The sequence below is a fragment of the Rhinopithecus roxellana genome, chromosome 4, assembly GCF_007565055.1.
Source record: "Rhinopithecus roxellana isolate Shanxi Qingling chromosome 4, ASM756505v1, whole genome shotgun sequence".
Classification (NCBI taxonomy): domain Eukaryota; kingdom Metazoa; phylum Chordata; class Mammalia; order Primates; family Cercopithecidae; genus Rhinopithecus; species Rhinopithecus roxellana.
Genome location: NC_044552.1, coordinates 51,139,982 through 51,162,198, shown reverse-complemented (window position 1 = coordinate 51,162,198; position 22,217 = coordinate 51,139,982). Strand labels below are relative to the sequence as shown.

The window sequence follows — 22,217 nt, the reverse complement described above, 5'->3', positions numbered from 1 at the left end:
AGAACCACTGGTTGGAGGGGCATTTTCCTTCTTGAAACTCTTCAGGATCAGACTCCCTACAACCTCCTTCAGCAGCTCTTTAGGGTGATGTATTCCATTGATGACTAATAAATATTTATAAAGTACATTCTGTGTGACAGATCCTATCTTTAAGCTCTGAGGATACAAAGACCAATAAAATATGGTCCCTTCTTTTAAAGAGCTTAGAGTCTCCTGGCAGGGGATGGGGTGTGGATGGGAAGGGGGAAGCAGATATGTACCACTCATGAATACAAACTAAGATATTTCCAGTACGCTTAGGGCACAAGATGTGGAGGGGAATTAAGGAGAAAGCCCTCTTGGTTTCCAGCTGGGTCAATTCCATCTGGGCTTAGGGAGGGCAGAAAAAATCTTCGTAAAAGATTATCTTAAAAAAGAGAAAAGCAGGTGTTTTGTAGGGCAAATGGGATTCTAGTACTCCAAGAAGCAGAAACTAAGAGACAGGGGCTTGAAATTAGGGGGTGGGAAACGGGGAGCTTGTAGAAAGAGTTGGCAGAGTTTTGTTTATGGAGGAACCCAGATGCCATTTTTTAAAATACAGGTTTTGACTGGAATCTGCACTGGAGAAGAAAATGCTATAAAGCAGGGGTCCCCAAACCCAGGGCTGTGAACCAGTCTGTGGCCTGTTAGGAGCTAGGTCACACAGCAGGAGGAGAGCCATGGATGAGTGAGCAGTATTGCCTGAGCTCCACCTCCTGTCAGATCAGCGGCGGCGGCATTAGATTCTCACAGAAGCATGAACCCTATTGTGAACTGCCCATGGAAGGGATCTAGGTTGCATGCTCCTTAGGACACTAACGCCTGATGATCTGAGGTGGAACAGTTTCATCCTGAAACCATGGACAGTATATTAGATAAAAATATTTATCTGTGTTAAAGTTACTGTAGCTGTAGTTACTGTCCTGTGATTCAGAAAGAACGTAGTTTCATTCTTAGGAAATACACTCTGAGGGGTTTACAGTTAAAGGACCATGATGTATGCAATTTATTCTCAAGTGGGTAGAACAAAATTTTTATGTGCATTGCGGGCAGAACAAATGGGGTAACATGTTAACAACAGGTAAATCTGGGTAAACGGTATGCTATGGACTGAATGATATCCCTCCTCCAAATTTCCCCCACACCCCCTACCACGAGGACACAGGAAAAAGGCAGCCATCTAAAAGCCAGGAAGACAGCCCTCACTAGAAACCAAACCATTTGATCTTAGTCTCTCCAGCCTCCAGAACTGTGAAAAAAATAAATTTCTGTTAAGATACCCAGTCTTTGATATTATGTTATATATGGTAGCCCAAGCAGACTAAGATAAGATGTATGGGTATTCTTTTAGTATTCTTGCAATTTATGTAAATTTAAAATTATTACAGATTAAAAATTTCAATTATCCCTAAAATGGTAGAAGGGAAATTTTTAAAAGATACAAGCATCTTAAATGTTTTATTTTAGATCAAAATATACAAATGCAGACTTATTCAATACAACTTGTTGAGAGGACAGAACACTGTGATATACCATGGTTCCTTCACTTCATGATTACTGTATTATGGAATAGATTGGATTCAGGCTGTGCTTTAACCCAAAAAGTACATTTGGACCACAGCACAAGCAGTTTTGGCTCTGCATTTGTTTTCCCCTTTTTCTTCTTAATATTTATCTTCAACTATTTTTTTCATGTAGCATACACACAGTCCTCAACTTATGATGGTTTGACTTATGATATTTTGACTTTACAACGGCACCAAAGCTACATGCATTTAGTAGAAATCATATTTCGAGTGCCTATACAACTATTTTGTTTTTCACTTTCAGTGCAGTAGTCAATATATCCATGAACTATTCAATGCATTATTATAAAACGGGCTTTGTGTTAGATTATTTTGCCCAACTATAGGCCAATGTAAGTGTTCTGAACATGTTTAAGACAGGGGAGGCTTACAATGATGCTCAGTAGGTTAGGTGAATTAAATGTATTTTTTACAATGATTTTTTAACTTACGATGTAACCCCACTCTCAGTTGAGACACATCTGTGTATGGATTCTCTATCATTCATTATTTCACTTTCTAACAAATTAAGACTCCCAAACCATTGTTGTATGTCATCTTCCTAAAACAAAAAATCACTGGAAGCTTGATTTATCAAAAAAATCAGCCAACCGATAAACAATGTTTTGTTTAAAGGAGGCTTTGCCCTAGAGACAATGGGAAGTCACCTCAAGTTTTGTAACTAGGGGCTAACATGATCAGATCTGCATTTTGTAATCCAGTTAGAATATTTTTCTTCATGTCCAACCAACACTTGCATATTCTAATTTAAGCAAATTTCTTCATGCCTACTTTTCTGTGGATATAAAGAAGCCATGTGATAAAAATGTCTATGCACATGAAATTAGTAATCAAGCATGTCTCTCAGCCTTCTCCTGCCTTAATTACACGACCTTTTCTTAGAGAAAGCATTTTCCACTCCTTTAATTACCTTTGGCATTCATCTCTGAATCCTCACACATTTCTCATTTCTCCATCTCCTTGATGAACTATAGTGACCAAAACTTAATAGTAACCTATATTACAGTAGCACGTGGGCTTCCCTCATGCTTTTTGCAATGGCATTATACTACTGATTTATATCCGTTATTAATAATAAAGTCTTTTCTGGATAGTTAATGTCCCTTCATCATCCACTTAAATTGTACAATGGGAACAATGGTTTCCTAGATTATCACTGAGAAAGCTATTTATGAAAGAATTAAGAACTTCATGGAAATCCAGATAGATTGGATTCATTCAATGCACAGTCACCCCAACAATTCCTCCCTGTTATAGTCTGTCATATTATCAAGGAACAAAATCTAAGTACTCTGGCAAGATATGACTCTCACGACACCATGGTAGTTACTTTCTAATTTCTTATGCTACTTCAGCTAATTACCTAACAACTATACAATAGATCAGACTAGTGTCTCTTCAAGCATTGATGGCAGATGGTATAATTTTATTTAAACTTTAATGAGATGCTAAGCATTATGCAAGGTTCTTGGGCACGCTATGGATAAGGCTAGGGTCTCTCCTTTAAATCACACACAACTGACCAATAAACAAAAAATGTAGAAACTGCTATGAGAATGCAGTAGACAGCAACCAACTCTTGGGAGGAGGAGAGAGATCTGACAATCCTTCAGAGAAGAGGTAGTATCAAGATATTAAAAAATGAAAAAGGTTTTCTTACGCAGAAAAGGAGAGAAAGAAATTATAAGTGGAGGAAACTGTAAAAATGTTGGTGAATACAAGAGCTTGGTGTGTTCACAAGAGGGCAGGCACAGCCTAGTGGTTCTCACCCTGGTTGAATACAGAATCACCTAGAGAACCTTTAACATTTACTCACGCCTAGCCCCAGCCCCAAGAAGCAGGTCAAGATGGGGGCTGAACTTTGAGAGTTCTGAAAGTTTTCCAGGTCTGATGTGCAACCAGGGATAAGTACAAGGCTAGGGTATAAAATCAGTCCAACGGAGGGCAGAGGGGGAAATTGCAGGAAATAGCTAGAAAGTTAGGATGGGCCCAATTATGAACGTGTATGTGTATCATGCAGGAGTTTTTTGTTTTTGCTTTTGTTTTGTTATTTTTTTGAGACAGGGTCTCACTCTGTCACCCAGGCTGAAGTACAGTGGCGCAAAATCACAGCTCACTGCAGCCTCAACCTCCTAAGCCCAAGTAATCCTCCCACCTCAGCCTCCCAAGTAGCTGGGGGTACTTAGTGTACACTACGAGGCATGATTTTTTTTTTTTTTTTTTTTTTTTTTAAGAGATGAGGTCTTTTTTTTTTTTTGCCCAGGTTGGTCTCGAACTTTTGGGCTCAAGCAATCCTCCCACTTTGGCTTCCCAAAGTGCTAGGATTATAGGTGTGAGTGCACCTGGCCTCACGCAGGAGTCTGATTTTTGTCCGACAGAAGGGAGTTTCTCAGAGTTTTTAAAGCAGAGAAACAGCATGAATAAAATCCCTCTGGAGACTACATAGATGTCAGCATACCAAGATCAGACGCAGAGACTAATTAGGAGGTTACTCCAGTAGCCCAGGTGAAATATGATGAAGGCCCGAACAAAGGCACTGGACTGGGTGAGTCTTAGATACAACAGGAGACTATGGGTTTGAGATAGCGAATGTGTGTGCTTGTGTTATTTGGACAATGTACAGAGATATGGGTTCTGTTTTCTGGGGCGCTGAATTTGAGGTATGTACCAAACCTCTCACTGGAGATGCTCAATAAGCAAATAGCTCTAAGGTTGTTTTATTTTTCCCCAAAGATAGAGTATTATTGGAGCTCTTATTGGGAACACAGCATTCAGACAAGGCTGATACACCATATCACTCCAGGGTACTCTATTCACATAGAACACAACGTGAAAGGTGCCCACTGGAGTTGTTCGATAAGGCAGCCTGTGTTCAGAATAAGGAATGCAATAGTCCCATCATACCCTTGTTTTACTGCTCCAGATGCTTCAAGATAAACATTGAAGAACATAGTGTGGCATCTAAATGAAAGTACAAGAAGGGTAGATGAAGAAACACCGGATGCTGGAAGCAAAGGAGACTTGGAAAGCCATGATAACTGTCCCAAGTGTACAAAGGGACATCAGAGAGAAGGGTTAGTTACACTAGGTATGGATCCAGAGGACAAAACCATGAGCACTCTTTGAGCTTTCTATTATTCACATTAGTGAATTTTCCCATACTGAAAAAAAGTGAATGGTATTAGCCAAACTAGCATTAGACAAGAAGCACCAGTCAGCTCATAGTCAAATCTGAGCATATCCTAGCAGGATGTGGTTAAATACACTTGAGAATGGTGTTATTGTTATTCATCCTTTTTGTGGTTGTCCAAATATGATGACTCATGTCATAATCTGAAAGTAAAGAACAAAAACTTACTGTTGCTCTGGGAAAACAGGGCGATGGACAATGCACTAGAAAAAAGAAGGGAGCCATGGCAGGCACCTTCGCTGCTCTACTCCATAGCAATGCTCCCCTTCTTGCTTAGTTTACAGGACCCTGATTTTACTCAGGATTCGACATACTCAGGCACGGCAGCCACCCCAGGGCATGTACTACGATAGATCTAAGCTAAGCAAAGGAATTCTACTTCCTTACTAAAATCTGTTTAGGAGTGGTGCCATGGCTCGGACTTATGAGAATAAAAGTGAAGTGAGCTGATGAGGAAGGAGAAGAGCTTCTGAGAAGGAATCTACTCCCTATTAAAGACAGTTGACAAAGAAGCTGCATTGAATATGGCTGTGTAAAGTTGTGACATTTAGGGCTGAAGCAGAGACGACTACAAGACATCAACCCTAAAGATGAGAATCCCATCTGTGAAGGATGTATTCACAGAAAGAGGCTGAGTCCTTGATGACATCAGTGGGCTGCTGCTTGAACCCTGAAAATATATGCCTTTGGGTTTATTGTTTTGCAACCTAACTGAAGGTCTCTGTTGAAGAAGTCACTGTTAATCTATCCAGTACAGCTGAAGGCATTCCTGATACAGTGGGTTATGCTAACTTAGGTGACAAAATACAAAATTCTCTACAGGAGGTGACAGATAGACCTTTATGGTTAGCATAGTTTTGAAGACTGAAAGAGGTGTACAGCTGGAGACAAATTAGAAGTAACTGTCAGCCTAATGTTCATTTCCTTTCCATTACCTGCTTCCATTTTGAAAGAAAATATGATGCAAATAAGATACAAACCTATTGTGGTAAAAGAATGTCCAAAAATGGCACTCGGTATCACTCCAGGTTGCTTGGACAGCTAGCTAGCTGAAGCTGTGTGACCTTGTGGAATCCAGTCATGTGCCTGTAACACGGCAGGTGGGAAACATGAAAGGATTCCACTTTGCATGACAAGTGGGGCACAATGTGGGGACCACCCTGCATGTCATCGATAGTGACATTTACTATAGACAGCCACAGAGCTTCAGTCAAAGGCAACCAAGGCAAACACAGAACTCTCAAGCTGAGTTCTTTTTTCTTTTTGTGAGACAGGGTTTTGCTCTGTCTCCCAGATGAGTGCAATGGTGTGATCATGGCTCACTGCAGCCTCATGGGCTCAGACAATCCTCCCACCTCAGCCTCCTGATTGGCTGGGACTACAGGCACACACCACCATGCCTGGTTAACTTTTGTATTTTTTGTAGAGACAGGGACTTGCTATGTTGCCCAGGTCGGTCTTGAACTCCTGAGTTCAAGCACTCTTCCCACCTCAGCCTCCCAAAGTGTTGGGGTTATAGGTGGGAGCCACTGTGCCCAGCCTCAATTGGAGTTCTAACAGGAAAAAAGGTTTCAGCACTCTAATGACTATTTTTAGTGTATTAATATTAATACATCCTTCTTTGATACTTAATGGGAGACACCTACATCTACAGAGTCAGTGCTTCAAAGAAGCAGGCAAATATCAAAAATTTGATACTTGACAAGACATCGCAATTCCAGCCTGAAATCTCTGAGTATATGACATTAGCATACAAAGATTTCACACTGTGTAGACCAGACACCACACACTGGCAGCATAATATTTTACCCATAAGTCACTCCATTGAGACCTCAGTCCATAAGTAGAAGACTGTTTCTACTGTTGGATTCTTTACAATTTGTTAAAAAAGCCAACTATTGGCCGGGCGCGGTGGCTCAAGCCTGTAATCCCAGCACTTTGGGAGGCCGAGACGGGTGGATCACGAGGTCAGGAGATCGAGACCATCCTGGCTAACATGGTGAAACCCCGTCTCTACTAAAAAAATACAAAAAACTAGCCGGGCAAGGTGGCGGGCGCCTGTAGTCCCAGCTACTCGGGAGGCTGAGGCAGGAGAATGGCATAAACCCGGGAGGCAGAGCTTGCAGTGAGCTGAGATCTGGCCACTGCACTCCAGCCTGGGCGACAGAGCGAGACTCCGTCTCAAAAAAAAAAAAGCCAACTATTGTGTTTTCTATGGCTGTGAGGTTTACTCGCATTTGTGTGTGTGTGTGTGTGTGTGTATCTATATACATATTCACATACATATAAATATAATATTCATATATTATAAATATATTATATATAAATATATATGTAAATATGTTATTTATTTTATAAAATTATATAGGCTGGGCGTGGTAGCTCACACCTGTAATCCTAGCACTTTGGGAGGCCCAGGTGAGCATGCTGCTTATCCAGGAGTTCAAGATCAGCCTGGGCAACATGGCAAAACCCCATCTCTACAAAATACAAAAATTAGTTGGGCGTGATGGTGCATTCCTGTAGTCCTAGCTACTTATGGGGCTGAGGTGGGAGGATTGCTGGAGCCTGGGAGGTGGAGGTTGCAGTGGGCCTAGGTCACACCACCACACTCCAGCCTGGGCAACAGAGCAAGACCGTCCCCCCAAAAAATTTTTTTAATTTAAAAAAGCATATACATAGCAATATGTGAAATATGCTCAAGACACTAAAGTATCAACAAAGCATCACTCAAGTGAAAAATTAAGTATAAGGCCCTATGTTCAGTATTGAGATAGAAGATCCACAGATCTGCGAATGGCAGATCTGGCCTCTGGGGACTTCTCATGCAGTTGGAGAGGTAGGAAATACACAAATGACCAGGAGACATGGACGCTGGGTTAAGTTCCTACGTGGAGTGGAGATGAGAGTGCTACTGGTGCACAAGGAAGGAGTCACTTTGTGGATCACTGGCTAGGAATCTCAAGGAAGGCTCTGGGCCACCAATTTCTAAACTACAGCTAATTTTTCTTGTTAAGGACAGGTCACTTATCCATATTCCGATACAGGTATAGATAACAAAAATTAATTTTTTTTAACTATACAGTTTTCCTTGTCAGTTATATTAATTTCCCACAGCTGCTCCAACAAATGTTCACAAAGTTGGTGGCTGAAAAGAGCAGAAATTTATTCTTTCAGGTTTCTGGAGGTCCGAAGTCCGAAACTAACATTCCTGCATTGAAGTAAAGGTACTGGCACTTCCTTCAGAGGCTCTAGAGGGAATCCATTCTTTGTCTCTTCCAGCTTCTGGTGGTTGCAAGCACTCCTTGGCTTATGACCACATCACTCCAATCTCTGCCCTATGATCACATTTTCTTGTCTTCTGTTTTTAAATCTTCCTCTGTCTCTCGCTTATAAGGACTTGTGTTTTCATTTAAGGCCACCAAGATACTGGAGGATAATCTCTCCATTTCCGATTCTTTGATTCAATCACATCTGCAAAGTCCATTGTGTCATATAAAGTAACACTCACAGGTTCCAAGGATTAGAACTTGGTATCTTTGCAGGTTATTATTTTGCCTATCGCTCCCCAGCAAAACATCCCAAAGACTTTTACACAGTCATCTAAATTGCGCAGCAGCGATTTTCATCCATTCAAAGTTGGGTGTTTTAGAAATGAAATCAGAAATCTGTGCTTACTTACCCAGTGAACAAGGACATTCCATTTTAAAATATAGAATGTACTCATCTTTTTGATTTCACTTTAAGTTCCAGAATTCATGTGCAGAATGTGCAGGTTTGTTACATAGCTATACGTGTGCCATGGAGGTTTGCTGCACCTACTGACCCGTCCTCTAAGTTCCCTCCCCTTGACCCCCTACTCCACAACAGGCCCTGGTGTGTGCTGTTCCCCTACCTGTGTCCATGTATTCTCATTGTTCAACTCCTGCTTACGAGTGAGAACATGTGGTGTTTGGTTTTCTGTTCCTGTGTTAGTTTGCTGAGGATGATGGCTTCCAGCTTCATCCATGTCCCTGCAGAGGACATGACCTCATATCTTTTTATGGCGGCGAAGTATTCCATGGGGTGTACGTACCACATTTTCTTTATTGAAGCGTACTTCTCTTTAACTTTGCACAGTGAACAAGACTTGACAATTCTAGCCTGAAATCTCGGAGTATACGACATTAGCATATGGAGATTCCATGCTGTGTGGACCAGAGATGGCACACTGGCACTCTGGGGGCTGAATCCCAGATTTAAAAATAAGGAATTTCAGCCTGGTGCAGTGGCTCACACCTGTAATCCCAACACTCTGGGAGGCCAAGGGTGGCAGATCACTAGGTCAGGAGTTCGAGACCAGCCTGGCCAAAATGGTGAAACCCTGTCTCTACTAAAAACACAAAAATTAGCCGGACATGGTGGTGTGCACCTGTAATCCCAGCTACTCGCAAGGCTGAGGCAGGAGAATTGCTTGAACCAGGGAGGCAGAGGTTGCAGTGAGCCGAGATCACGCCACTGCGCTCCAGCCTGGGACAGAGTGAGACTCCATCTCAAAAGAAAAAACGGAATGTCCTATATAAATCCCGATTTGGAGCCACCTGGGGTCCTTAGCCCTTCATGGTAATAAGAAATGGAAGAAATGTCCCCACCTCTTCAGGCTGGGTGTGTGCTCTGCAGCTCCCCACAGTCCCCATTTTTTCCTTGTTGTCACTTGCCATTTTTTTTTTTAAAGCTGTCCTTTTTTGTGTGTGCCTTCATAGCCACTTGTTTTACTGGATGAAAAATATTTCTCTGTTCCTATGCCTATATCAAAAGTGACAAAGTAAAAGCCTGAAAAAAAAAAAAAAAAAACCACCTTGTGCTTAAAGAAAAATTGGAAGGGAATAAAATTGTTCTTTTTTAGAAGAGAAGAGCAATTTCTTACTGTTTGACAAGCACACACCCAGCTTCCTTGAGTCTTTTATTTTCCTCCTCTGCCCTGACAGCATTTAAATTCAGCTTCTGGTACAGACAGTTAACACTGCTTGAGAAATGAATGGAATGTAGCAGCCTGTCCATTACCTTGAGAATTAGCATGTATTTCTAACTCGCAGTATTTCTAAATTCTACTTTGACTCTAAGAAATTCACTTGGATAAATCATTCACTATAACAAATCTACACTTAGCACCCTAATATATCAAATATGCCCCAAACATAGTAATTTTAGTAGTATGCACATAGTACTATTATAAGTGCTTATGCATATATTATTAGTATATTTAACCCTCATAACTCTACCAGGTAGGTACTATTACTATTATCCCTATTTTACAGAGAAGGAAACTGAGACACAAGTTACATGTCTAGGTTATACGACTAATACGGCAGAAATGAGATAGGAGCCCAGGCTGACTGTACCAAACTTAAGGAAAAGGTTTCAAAAGATCATGAAATCTTTGGAGGATCTGAAAATGAGAGGAACAGAAGTAGTATTTTGTATCTCAAAGCCCAAATATGGAAACCAGTGATATGGCTATGCTCTTGTTGGCTTCATTCTACAATTAAACATCAGCAAATCCACTGGAGCCATCAGCAGCACCAACATGCCCACGGTGGAGGCAAAGTGAGGGACTGGTCCCAGTTTCCACTCAGCACTGACCTGCTGTGCCTCGGGGCATCTCTTGGTCCTTGGGTTTACTTTCGGTGGAATCAGGGCATTGGACTTGCTCTAAGGTGGTTTCTTCCTCTAAAGCTGCGTGATTCTGTGACTCTGTATCAGGAATTGAGCTAGCATTTGTCTAAGAAAAAAACGGATAAATGTTTCTGCTTTTTGCATCACATGAACAAAGGCTAGTGGAGAAGACAGTGCCACCGAAGGACCCCATATGCTACACACCTTTCTTTCAAGAGACGCACAAGCGCCCCAGTGCCTCAGTCAGGCCCCAGTGCCTCAGTCAGGCCCCAGTGCCTCAGCCAGGCCCCAGTGAACATTAAACATCAATTCCTTCTCTTCCGAGCTCACACATCACATCTTCCAAGCCTCCTGCCCCAACCCACACATATAGATCCAGAGAATGGCCCCTCTCCCTTGATGCCATAGTGCCTTGTCCTCACCTCACTGCCGGCCCCTTCCCTGTGGCACTGACCTGCAGGTGCACCCTCTGCTTCATCCTCGACACTCTCCAAGATTCCTTTATCTTCGTGTTCTCACTCCACTTGCAGTAGCAAGTCCTCAATGATTGTTTGAAGGGCCCAAATTTGAGTTTTAGTCTTTGCTATTTATTTTCTGTACCACCTTGGCTAAGTACCTCAAAATTCTCAGTGCTTCTATTTTGTCATACGCAAAATAAAGATAAACTGTTGGGCCCAACTAAAAGTTTGGAAGTTCTGAAGTGGAAGAACAGTGAATACCATAGAATAGCTGGGGCAGGGAGGCAGCCTGGGCCCTCCCACAACAATGCCAGGACGACTGAGTCTCAGAGAGTCACAGAAAGTCCCCTCCATGCGGTCAGATCAGGCCTCTGGCCTTTGGGTAAGGCTGTACCCAACTAACAAAGAAAGACAGCTTTATCTCTCTTTCAAAGAGTTCCAGCAAACCTCTGAAGTCAATGTTAGGATGTTCCTGGCTAGGTGACATTGGGGAAAACCTTCCTGTGATTTGCCCCAATTCCCTCCCCTCAGCTTCAATCCTCGGTGCAGGCAAAGAACATCTGCTCAAGGCCAGCAGCTCGCATCAGGTGCCTTGCTCATTCACAGCCTAAAAAACGGAGGCGAGGGGCAGGGAAAATTGTAGTTCATTCTTTATTTTGAAACCTTAATCAATGAATTAATGCCATCATTACACATTTTCTAAGACAGAAGACAAAAAATTACAACAAACTTGGCGTTCTCTGGGAGTTGTGGTTTACCAGGCCCATTGACACCATTCAGTTCCTTAGAAGAAGCTTGTCTCCCTTTGCATTAATTATCTTACATGGAAAAGATTCTGTTACTTTCATTTATCCTCCTGGGAAAAGTGGATTATATGCAAAATCATTAGATGACCCTTCTCATGGTACTTCCGAGTTCTATTTTTACCTTTACAGATTTATAATTACACTTTGTATTCTAGGTTTGAATGTGTCCTAACTTTACAAAAGTCAGTGAACATTGTTAATTTCTTTTAAAAAGGTACTAGAAATAGTACATCTGGGTTTTTATTTTTCTCCTGGACCTAATTCTTCTGCCTCTGTACATTTTAGCAAGCGAATCTTTAAAGCATTTTGCCTCTTGGACTACTGCTTTTTTTCTGCATAAGGATAGTAGCTACAAAGCCAAAAGGACCTTCTTTACATGGATCTTGCTTTGTCTTTACCTTGACAGAGGAGTGAATTAAAGATGCGTTCAGCTATTGCATCAACTGGATGCTAACAAGACAAGATAATCCGTTACGTGATGTGCCCTCTTCTGTGCCCCAGAAACTGCTTCATACCTTTACCATCCCTCTCCTCTTTCAATCCCAACTTCTGAAAAAAGAACTCATCCTGCACTAGGTCCTTAATCCTACGAGAAGCTTCCACAACTCCCTGTCGCTTCTCTTACAATATCAAAGGTGCTCATGCCTTGAACCTTAAAAAAATTCTTCAATCGCTTGCAGATGATTTTTAAACTAGGACACACAGTTGGCTTTGGTGGACTGTAAAGAACTGATGTAAAGGTGAAATGTTAAAAAAATAAAAAATAAAACAGCCAGAAAAACAAACCTTTACCCTGCCATGTGTGAAACTGTAGATGAGCTAGAATGAGAGTCCCCAGCTTAATGAAAACTGCCGAGGGTGGCAACAGTCCTCCTTGCCTGTGTTTCAGGGGTGGGCAAGATAAGGGATAGTGAAGATAGGGGAGTGACTAAGAGCATATCACATACAAGTTCATGTAGATAATGACTTTCATGATATTGGCAAATAAGTAGCTGGACATTACACAATAATACTTTACCTTTCTGGTTCTAAAGCATTATCTTTTATGGTAGTTACAAAGTCAGCCACATATTATCAGTATCTATATACATATTACAACACATTTGACAGAGGAGCTGATCTCAGGGTAAGATGCTTTCCTAGCATGTATACAAAAAATCAAAATGAATTAACGTAAAGGAAGTAAAGGCTAAATGTAAAAATAAAATAGGGCAGGGATCAGCACACTTTTTCTGTGAAGGGTCAGTAAACAGGTAAGGCTTTGCAGGCTCTCCATCTCCGTCACAACTTCACTCTGCCATTGTAGCATGAAAGGAGTCAAAGACAATATGTAAATACATGGGCATGGCTGTGTTCCAGTACAAATTTATTTACAAAAACAGGCAGCAGGAAGGATTGGCACACAAGCCATACTTTGTCAAGCCTTGAAAATGAGGAAACCTCCCAAATAAGCAGAAGCACTTTAGTACTCTCCACAGAACCCTCATTTACCCGTAGGTTACAGGGTTACATACAAGCTGTGTTTAACCTTAGAATATAAGCTCTGTGAGGGCAGAAACACTGCTGTGTTCACAACTGTATTCCCAGTACTCAGTTCCCAGAGAACTGGCATAGTTGGCACAAGTACGGACTCACAATAAAGACATGTTGAATGAATTAACTAATGAATGAACAACTTATGGAGCTTCAAAAGGCAATCCTGACCATAGGTGATTTTCCTATACTACCATGTCCACCCTCACTGCCATCCTGTCACGCCCCACTTCTTTGCAAACTGGACAACTGTATTGAGACTACGGTACCAAAATTATGATTCCTTCTAAAAACTTTTACACTTATTTAGGAAAAAATTTGCTTTTCAACAGCTAAGATAACATGAAGGCATGTATATCTTACATTTTTCTCACTCACCTTTGTCTTAGTTAAATCATTCTCTAGTAAATTCTCCTTTAAAGCAAAGGCAATGTCCAAGAGGGCAAAACTATTAATAACTATCTTCGGGGAACCACAAGTTCATGCAGCTAGTAACTTTCATGATATTGCCAAACATGTAGCTGGGCATTTTTACACAATAGTACTTTACCTTTCCGGTTCTCAGGCATCATCTTTTATGGTAGTCACAAGGGCAGTTACATGTTATCAATACTTTATCACAGGTCATGCTTCACCTACAGAAAGGTAAAAAAATAACTCACACTGATCTCTCCTAAAAAAAACGTGTGGTTCTCATAAGCTCTGGGCCATCGTTGTACATTTATCAAGTGGCTACTAAGCGTTCTTGACATGGTGGGAAAAGCACCAAATGAAAAGTAAGGCACCATTTTGGCCCTTTCATTTCAAAAAAAGTGAGTGAGGATGATAATCATTTGCTAGGAGCTACAAGTTCAAGCAGATAGTTACTTTCATGATATTGTCAAATACAGTTGGACATTACACTACAATACTTTATTGTTTGGTTCTGAGGCATTATTTTTTATACAGCCACGATTAGCTTATTTAAAGATAAAATATAACTGAATGCTAATTAATATAGATTTGAATGCTAAATTCATTAGGACCTATGTTCAAAGCCTAATGTTGAAGAAACTTCAGACAATAGAGTTATAATTTTTTTTTTCTGTAAAGGACCTTAATGATTATTCAACATCCTCACTTTACAGATGAGATCCAGAGACCCAACTAAGAAGAACAGAATCCTTGTTATCTTCTGAGTAACTTTTTTTTTACTTTTTTTTTTTTTGAGACGGAGTCTCGCTCTGTCGCCCAGACTGGAGTGCAGTGACGCGATCTCGGCTCACTGTAAGCTCGCCTCCCAGGTTCACGCCATTCTCCTGCCTCAGCCTCCTGAGTAGCTGGGACTACAGGCACCCGCCACCACACCTGGCTAATTTTTTGTATTTTTAGTAGAGACAGGGTTTCACCGTGTTAGTCAGGATGGTCTTGATCTCCTGACCTTGTGATCTGCCCGCCTTGGTCTCCCAACATGCTGGGATTACAGGCATGAGCCGCCTCGCCCCGCCCCGAGTAGCATATTTTTTAAATGTGTGAATATAATACATGTTTTCTAGTCAACTAAAGATGTATCAAATGTTCCCCATGTTCCCGTTAGTAAAAAGCATATGAATATTTTGCTAATCTTGAGCCCATACAGTTTTTTAAAAAAAGGGGAGCAGATCTTTGAAGATGTGCTATCCTCAAACTCAAACATGACTTCACATGTCAACATATGCTGGATTTGATTTCAGCCTGCTCAGATGAGTGCCACGACAAGACACTCTTCCTACCCAGGAAGACTTTCAAAGCACAGTGAGTCAGGTAATTAATGTGCAAGGGTAGTTCAGTTTCCTTGGAAGAAAATCAGGAATAGAAGCCCACTGTTTGGGTTGAGCGTTTCCCTAAAACCTGTTGAGTAGTAGTTTTTCCTAATATTGGACAACAGTTCACTAGGAGCAGACAGATTGAATGAGGATGCCCACATCAACCTTGGTTACCATCTTGACATAGACCTGAGCTGCTGCTTTTACTTCTTTGGTTGCAATCAAAGGCATCTCTGATTTTCTTTCTGCCACAACATTTCTCTTTCTGCCACAACATTTCCTTAGCATTTTAATGCAATTCACCCCAGAAAATGATCTGTTTCACTAAATTCTTTTTACTAGGTAATTTTCTAGAACATATGTGTTTTTATGAGGAAGTTAAAACTGTATTTCAAAGGTAAGCACAACCACAAACTAAGATACAATTATACTATAATCCCAAAACACATGTATAAGTCATCTGGCACATACCTCTGTTTGCACATTCTCTCTGTCAACCACGTCAGCCATAAACACTGAGGTCTATAGATAGGAGATTTCTAATACTCTAAACATAGGCCCTTCTCAGAAAGAGACAGTTATCAAAGACCACAGGTGAAAGACTCAACAGTTAAGTGAGATACTATTCACAGGCTTTCAGATCAACATACAGAGGGGTCATTAGACCCAGAATTCTCCCAAGGAACCGCCAGGCAAATACACACACTCACACAGATCCCACAAGCAGAAAAATGCATTTTATCAGGGCAAACATCAATAGAAGGATTAGGGACCACTCTAGCTCTGCAAGATCCTACAAAATGAAACCGAGGAGACTGCTGCAAGAGCAGCAGTACAAAAATAAAAATAAAAAAAAAATAAAAAAAATTAAGCAGTAGTGTTCCTGGCAAGGTTCAGATGGAAAAACAGCAACAGATCCCAGAAGCAGAGCTGCAGCCAGGAATAACCTAAGCTCAAGCCATTTTAAGTAAGGGCAGGATAATACTTACTAAGGATTCACTGCATGGTTACCCTGGTTCTCTAGGCCTCCAGGCTGAGTGTTCAGGAATTGGACTCTGTTAAGTTACTGTCAAGGGACAAGCAGACCTTTATCAGGTATATGCTAGTTATGGGTAGGCACTATAGACCATCTTCACACTACAACTCAGGGGTGAAACTGGGGGGAAGCATTTTCCCTATTTTGCATGTGAGATTAATACTAGGAGATTTACAGAAGGCCACACAATTAATAAGTGGAGTCAGGCCCTTGCCCCAATTCTGCCGTACTTCAAAGCCCATGATACCACATTACCATGCATAAAATATGGTTCCGGCCCTAAAGAGGCTTAAATTAACCTAAACCAATTGGAGATCAATACAGCCAGTATAATGAAGGGCTAACAAACAAGTATCCTGAGAAACAGAAAGAGAAAATATTGTAAGAGAAGTAGACTTAGGCTCCTCTGAGGACAGGTAGGAGTCACACAGGAGAGTGAAGAGAAGGGAGGGGGTTTCTAGGGAAAGCACTATGAGCAGTGGCACTGTGGGACATTAGCAGGACAGCGAGAAAACCAGACTGCTTAGAGTGCAAAGATGCATGCTGAAATGAAAAGAGGATTTTAGACAGGAAGGGCAAGGCTGATAGGCCTTGAGAAGTCAGGCATAATATTTTAGACTTGAGATAGTACATAATGGAGAGAAACTGAAGGTTGCACGTCCAGAATAGACACGATGAAGTGGTCATTTTAAAGATTAGACAGGCAACAGAACACTGAAAAGACCAGAGGGAAGCTTCTCATTCATTCATTCAGCAAACATTTAATGAGAGCTTACTAAGAGTCAGGCTTGGGAGGCTGTTGCAGTACTGCAGGAGAGGAAGAGTGAGGACTAGATTAGCATATAGAAGGAGGGATCTATATAAAACATATTTCAAAGGTCTTGATGACTCATTGATACAGAGGATGAAGGAAATGAAGGAAAAGATGGTTAAAGATAATTCCAACGTTTCAAGATTAATGTAATTTCCACTGTACTAGGAACTTCAAAAAGCAATGAGAATAACAAACAATAAAGTATAAAAAGGGCTCTGATGATATTGAACAGTCAATAAATAAAACTCCTAAATGGCTTGTTTGACATCCTAGTAGCTCATTTACACTTAGTCTGTGGAGAAGAAACTTCAGTGAAAAGACCTTTTTTTTGTGATCAAATGCTGAGTTCCCTTGGCAAGGACAGCAGGGGTCTGCCTAATCAGACAGGCTCCATCAACCCTCCAGCAACCCCCTCCACCATCTGAACCTAGACTGGTTTCATTAGGAAATGTGGCGGCCTCGCCGCTGCCTGGCCGCCAGTTTTGACTTTGGAGAAGGGGACAAGGCAAAGTGGAAACGGAGAAATAAAAAGCGGGCAGGGTCATTTAGAGAATGGGGAATGGTACGGGATGTCATTTTAAATAAAGGATCCCAGGACTGCTTTCCTTTCTATGCTTATTTCCTAGTGTTTTACAAGTCCTGATCTCAAGTAGATAGGAAAGCCTTAAAGAGTCTTTACCAAATTGTAGCGCATTGTTCAGAAACTATTTTAAATGTGCATATTTATGCATATATTAACTCCAGCACAGTTCAGCATATGATTGAGACACAAATTCTTCTTAATAATTCATATGTTGACTACAGAAATTTAAAGCTCATTTAAACTTTATATTCGGCAATGGTGCCATTCACTATTGAAGCACACCCTGAAACCCCACTCGCTGGGAAATGTGAGAAGTGAAAACTGTAACTATCAAACTTCTGTTACTACAAAGAGTTCTCCCGGTTTAAAAAAAAAAAAAACCACAAGCGCCAATACCTTAGAGAAATCCAGTCCCGCTTTGTAAAATTCAGTATGGAAATCCCTCAGCCTAGCCCAGCTCCAGCAAAAGCAGGTCTTATTTAGTTATAAGTGGAAATGAATACTCTTCTCTGCAGAATGATGCATTAGCTACCTTACATATAAGTCCTTAATGTTAGTGTCAAAGTCAAACTTTAAAAGGTTAACATTACAAAAGAATCAGTTGTTCTGAAAAATCCTTCAATATCCTTCTCATAACAGCTATTCAGATTAATAAGAAAGAAATCAGAGCAGAAAGAAATCCAGTAAAAAAAATGGTTGCAAAATAAGTACGCGAGGATTTTTGCTCAGACCCCTTGTGGGACAGCCAAGGGCCTAGTCAGGGAAATTCCAAGAGCAAGTCCTCAACGTGCCCCGCAACGAGGCTTCAAATGGGCTAGGGTCTTCCCTCTCTTTAAGACTAAAAGATAAACACCCATCAAAATCCTCTAGGCTCCGAGTTTTCATACCAGGAAGGAGAGAACCATATGATCGCGGAAAGAAACTATAACCCATTAGTGTCTTCCTGCGCCTCCGATCCATCACGGGGCCACCGGCCAGGGGTCTCCCCGCCGCCCCAGCCCAGCAGCTACTAAAGTGACAGGTCGCCCGGCATAAGCCCCCAAATCCCGGAGCCCCACTTACTGGCGCCGCGAACTCAGGCGGGGGCCCGCCCCTGCGGTGAGCGCAGCTCCTCGACGAGCGGGGCACAGCCGCCAGCTCCGGAGCTGGAAATAGGGACAATCGCTGCTAAGACCGGCCGAGGGCTCCGTGCAGGGACGCCCGCGAGGTCCGCCGAGTCGCACGGGCCGCACGGCGCATGGTAGTGCAGCAGGAACCCGGCCGTTTTCCAGCCTCCGGCAGGAAAACAAACAAAAGGCTGGGTGGCTTCTACTGGGGACGACCGGCTGCTTTCCCTGGGAAAAGTTACCCTGCAGCTCCCCTCGCTGGCCCTGCGCGTCCCTGCACCGCGTCCCGTTCGCCTCGGCTCGCCCGGCCGAGCCGCGCGGCGCAGCTCTGGGCCAAGGGCGGCACAGCGCCCAGGGACCCCTAACGCCTGCTGACCACAAGGCTATCTCCGACTCCAAACGAACGCCTCATTGCAGATAGGCTCGATCAACCATCAAGACTTAGAAATATGGAGGCTGTCGATGGACGTTCTGAGCACATTTAATGAAAGGTAATCGTTGTGAAAACATTTTTCTTATTTGAAAAAACGTAGCTGAGGTGGCACGTCATTAATGCCACCTAATTAAGTAATCAGTGTCACTGAATTGTATTCAAAGTGGTTAAACAGCAAATTTCATGTTACCTTTATAGAAAAATAAAATGAAAACCCAACTGATTGTTAGCATTCCTTTGAACTCTTAACAGTTTTTATGTTGTTAGCAAGCAGTTGTAAAGACTAGACTCTTCTCCAGATGGGAAACTGACTCTAGTCAGATACCCTCTACACAACATGTTAGATTCCCTATAACTAGTTAACAATCTAACTAGTTAACTGATCTAACACTAACATGTAATTTTATAACAAATTCATTTATGTCATAAGTGATATTGTAGACATTACCTAAAATCATCTTTATGAGGCTACAGGGCTTTGAATAAAGAAGTTGCTTCCAGGTCCCTGATTTTTAAATTTACATAATTGTTCTAAGCCAACAGTTGTTAAACATTAGCGGGAAGCATCAAAACCACCTGGAGGACTTGTTAAAACAAATATCTGGGCTGCAATCTCAGATTCTGGTGCCAATGTTGCTGGGTCACATGGTCATAAGCAACACAAATTTAATCAATAAAGCAGTAACTCTTTAACACTTCGTGGACTGTTCGCTGAGTTTACAATTACCAGCTGATCATCATATCAGTTTTTTTCTCACTATTTTTATTTTTTAATTCTACAGACTGAAGATTGTTTTTTACTGAAAAAATCTATACCAAGGCCTGAATCCCTCTCTCCTCTTGATCTTGTGGAAGAAGCATGCAAGATATAAGACAGTCAACCTTCTTTAGATTTCCTCTCCCAAATGGAAAAAGGTCTTCTGGTCACTTGACATATGTATAACATTGATATCTACCTTTGTGCTTACCTATTTAACAGCCAGCCCATATGGCAAATGAAAACTGAAAATCATTATCAGCGAAAAGATAGAGAGACATGACAAGGAATCTAACAAGTCATATACTACTGCCATGAAAAGCAATTTCTAAAGTAAAATGATCAGTTTTAGTCAAATTGTCCAAGCAAGTCTACCTGGCAAACAGAGGTCTACCTTTTAGCAAGAGTCCGCTAGGCTACTAAGTAGCTTAGATCAGTAGTTTTGGCCTCAGGAAATTATAATCCTGTAAATATAATATGAGAATATAACCTTGTAATGAGGTCTAGTGTATACTGTGGAATTGACTGAAAATAGAAAATTAGTAGCTATGAAGCATAATAGTGTTTTAATGCTCAATTTATCTTTACAAATATTATGTTATTAAGCTTTAACTACTTGCTAGAATAAAAGAAACCATCTGTGTAATTGACCAGGCTATTTTAAACTAGCACTCAACATTTTAAATGAAACAGATTTGTTCTGAAACTATTTCAATACTTCATTCTCAGTTTGTAAAAGAATCATATTTATCATTTTATTCTATTGTAAATCTTTAGATTTAACCTTTCCCCCCAATTTAATTTCAAAGTCCAAATTTAAGGAGTTCTTTGGGAGGAAATTTATCCCTAAAAAGATTTAAGCCCTAGAGTCTCCTTTAAAACTAAAAACCTACATTTTTGGCTTCTTTTAAACACTAAGGCATCTTTTATAGGTACCTGACTTACCACGCAAATAAAAACACACGCATCCGAAGGGTGGATCCCAATATTAAAACATGGCAGGCCGGGCGCGGTGGCTCACGCCTGTAATCCCAGCACTTTGGGAGGCCGAGGCTGGTGGATCAGGAGTTCGAGACCAGCCTCACCAATATGGTGAAACCCCGTCTCTACTAAAAATACAAAAATTAGCTGGGCTTGGTGCCGTGCGCTGTAATCCCAGTTACTTAGGAGGCTGAAGCAAGAGAATCCCTTGAACCCGGGAGGCGGAGGTTACAGTGAGCCGAGATGGCGCCACTGCAATCCAGCCTAGGCGACAGCGACACTCCGTTCCAAACAAAACAAAACATGGCATTTGGACTACCTTATTGTAGCTCGTTCTCCCTCCCTTTCACTCTCTCTCTCTCCCCTCTCCCCCAGCACTTTCACCTCCATTTCTGTGCCAAGGATGTACTACAATTTTTTTTAGACGGAGTCTCACTCTGTCGCCCACGCTGTAGTGCAGTGGCGCGAACACTGCCACCTCCGCCTCCCGGGTTCAAGCGATTCTCCTGCCTCAGCCTCCTGAGTAACTGGGATTACAGGCGCGTGCCACCACGCCCGGCTAAGTTTTCTATTTTTAGTAGAGACGGGGGTTTCACCATGTTGGTGAGGCTGATCTCGAACTCTTGATCTCGTGATCCACCCGCCTCGGCCTCCCAAAGTACTGGGATTACAGGCGTGAGCCGCCGCGCCCAGCCGATGTACCGCATTTTTAATCTCTCCAGAATAGAATGGATTAGAAATTTAAACTCTGTCAACTCGTTGAATGTTTGGAACTCTATTAGTTCCTGGCACCAGTAAAAACTTTAAAAACTCAGTATATGTTGCTAAATGAAGGTAATATGAAGCCTGTCAGTTTTCACAGGCAAACTCGTAGTTAAAAAGATTTAAATTGTGTAAAAACAAAGTATCACCTGATAAACAAGTACATTCACTTTAGAAGAAATAACGGTAGTTTGGGCTTTAAGAGGTGGGGCGGGGGACCAAGTGTAAGTTCCGGTGCTCAAACCTGAGAGGCCGACTACAAATCCCAGAGTGCCTCGCGGGCGCCGTCTCCACGGCACTTGGGTTTCAGGGCCATGGAGTCGCAAGACCTTCTCTCACTGCATTATGGGATCTGTAGTGAGACGTGCCTTGCGTTGGCTCTTTCCTCCTGCTGGGCACCAAAGCGCGTCTTTTCCTCAACCTCCAGTCTGTCTGTGCTCTCAAAAACTTCAGTCGTTGTAACGACTGTGACTGTTGAGAAGTTTGTATTCCCGCATTCCTGGCGCGGGACTCTAGCCAGAGGCTTCGAGGACTTTGTTGCGACTGTCCCAAGCGTCCAGTTCGATGCTTCTCAGGGCGGCTTGCCTTAGGGGCCCACCCCTAAATTTGGGTTGTAAACATCTTTGAGGTAGTGCTTGTTCAAGTTCGCTTAAGTGTTCACTTAGCCCAACACGCGGGTTGAGCTTGAGGTTCGGCACCGGGGCAGCCTCACCCA

General features: G+C 41.9%; 1 protein-coding gene across 3 annotated transcripts in view; it reads right to left on the bottom strand.

Moving 5' to 3' along the window:
* Positions 1–18,767, bottom strand: part of CILK1 (ciliogenesis associated kinase 1) — a 60,788-nt gene extending 42,021 nt beyond the window's left edge. Inside the window, exons 1-4 of one of the 3 annotated variants that reach the window (XM_030928999.1) lie at positions 18,526–18,767; positions 16,020–16,096; positions 13,797–13,881; positions 10,417–10,555 (exon numbers count right to left, since the gene is read on the bottom strand). The gene's annotated coding sequence lies outside the window, so the exon portion shown is untranslated. The remainder of the gene's footprint in view (positions 1–10,416; positions 10,556–13,796; positions 13,882–16,019; positions 16,097–18,525) is intronic. The other 2 variants (XM_030929000.1, XM_010364054.2) reach the window with 2 other exon arrangements.
* Between the last annotated feature and the right edge of the window lie 3,450 nt (positions 18,768–22,217).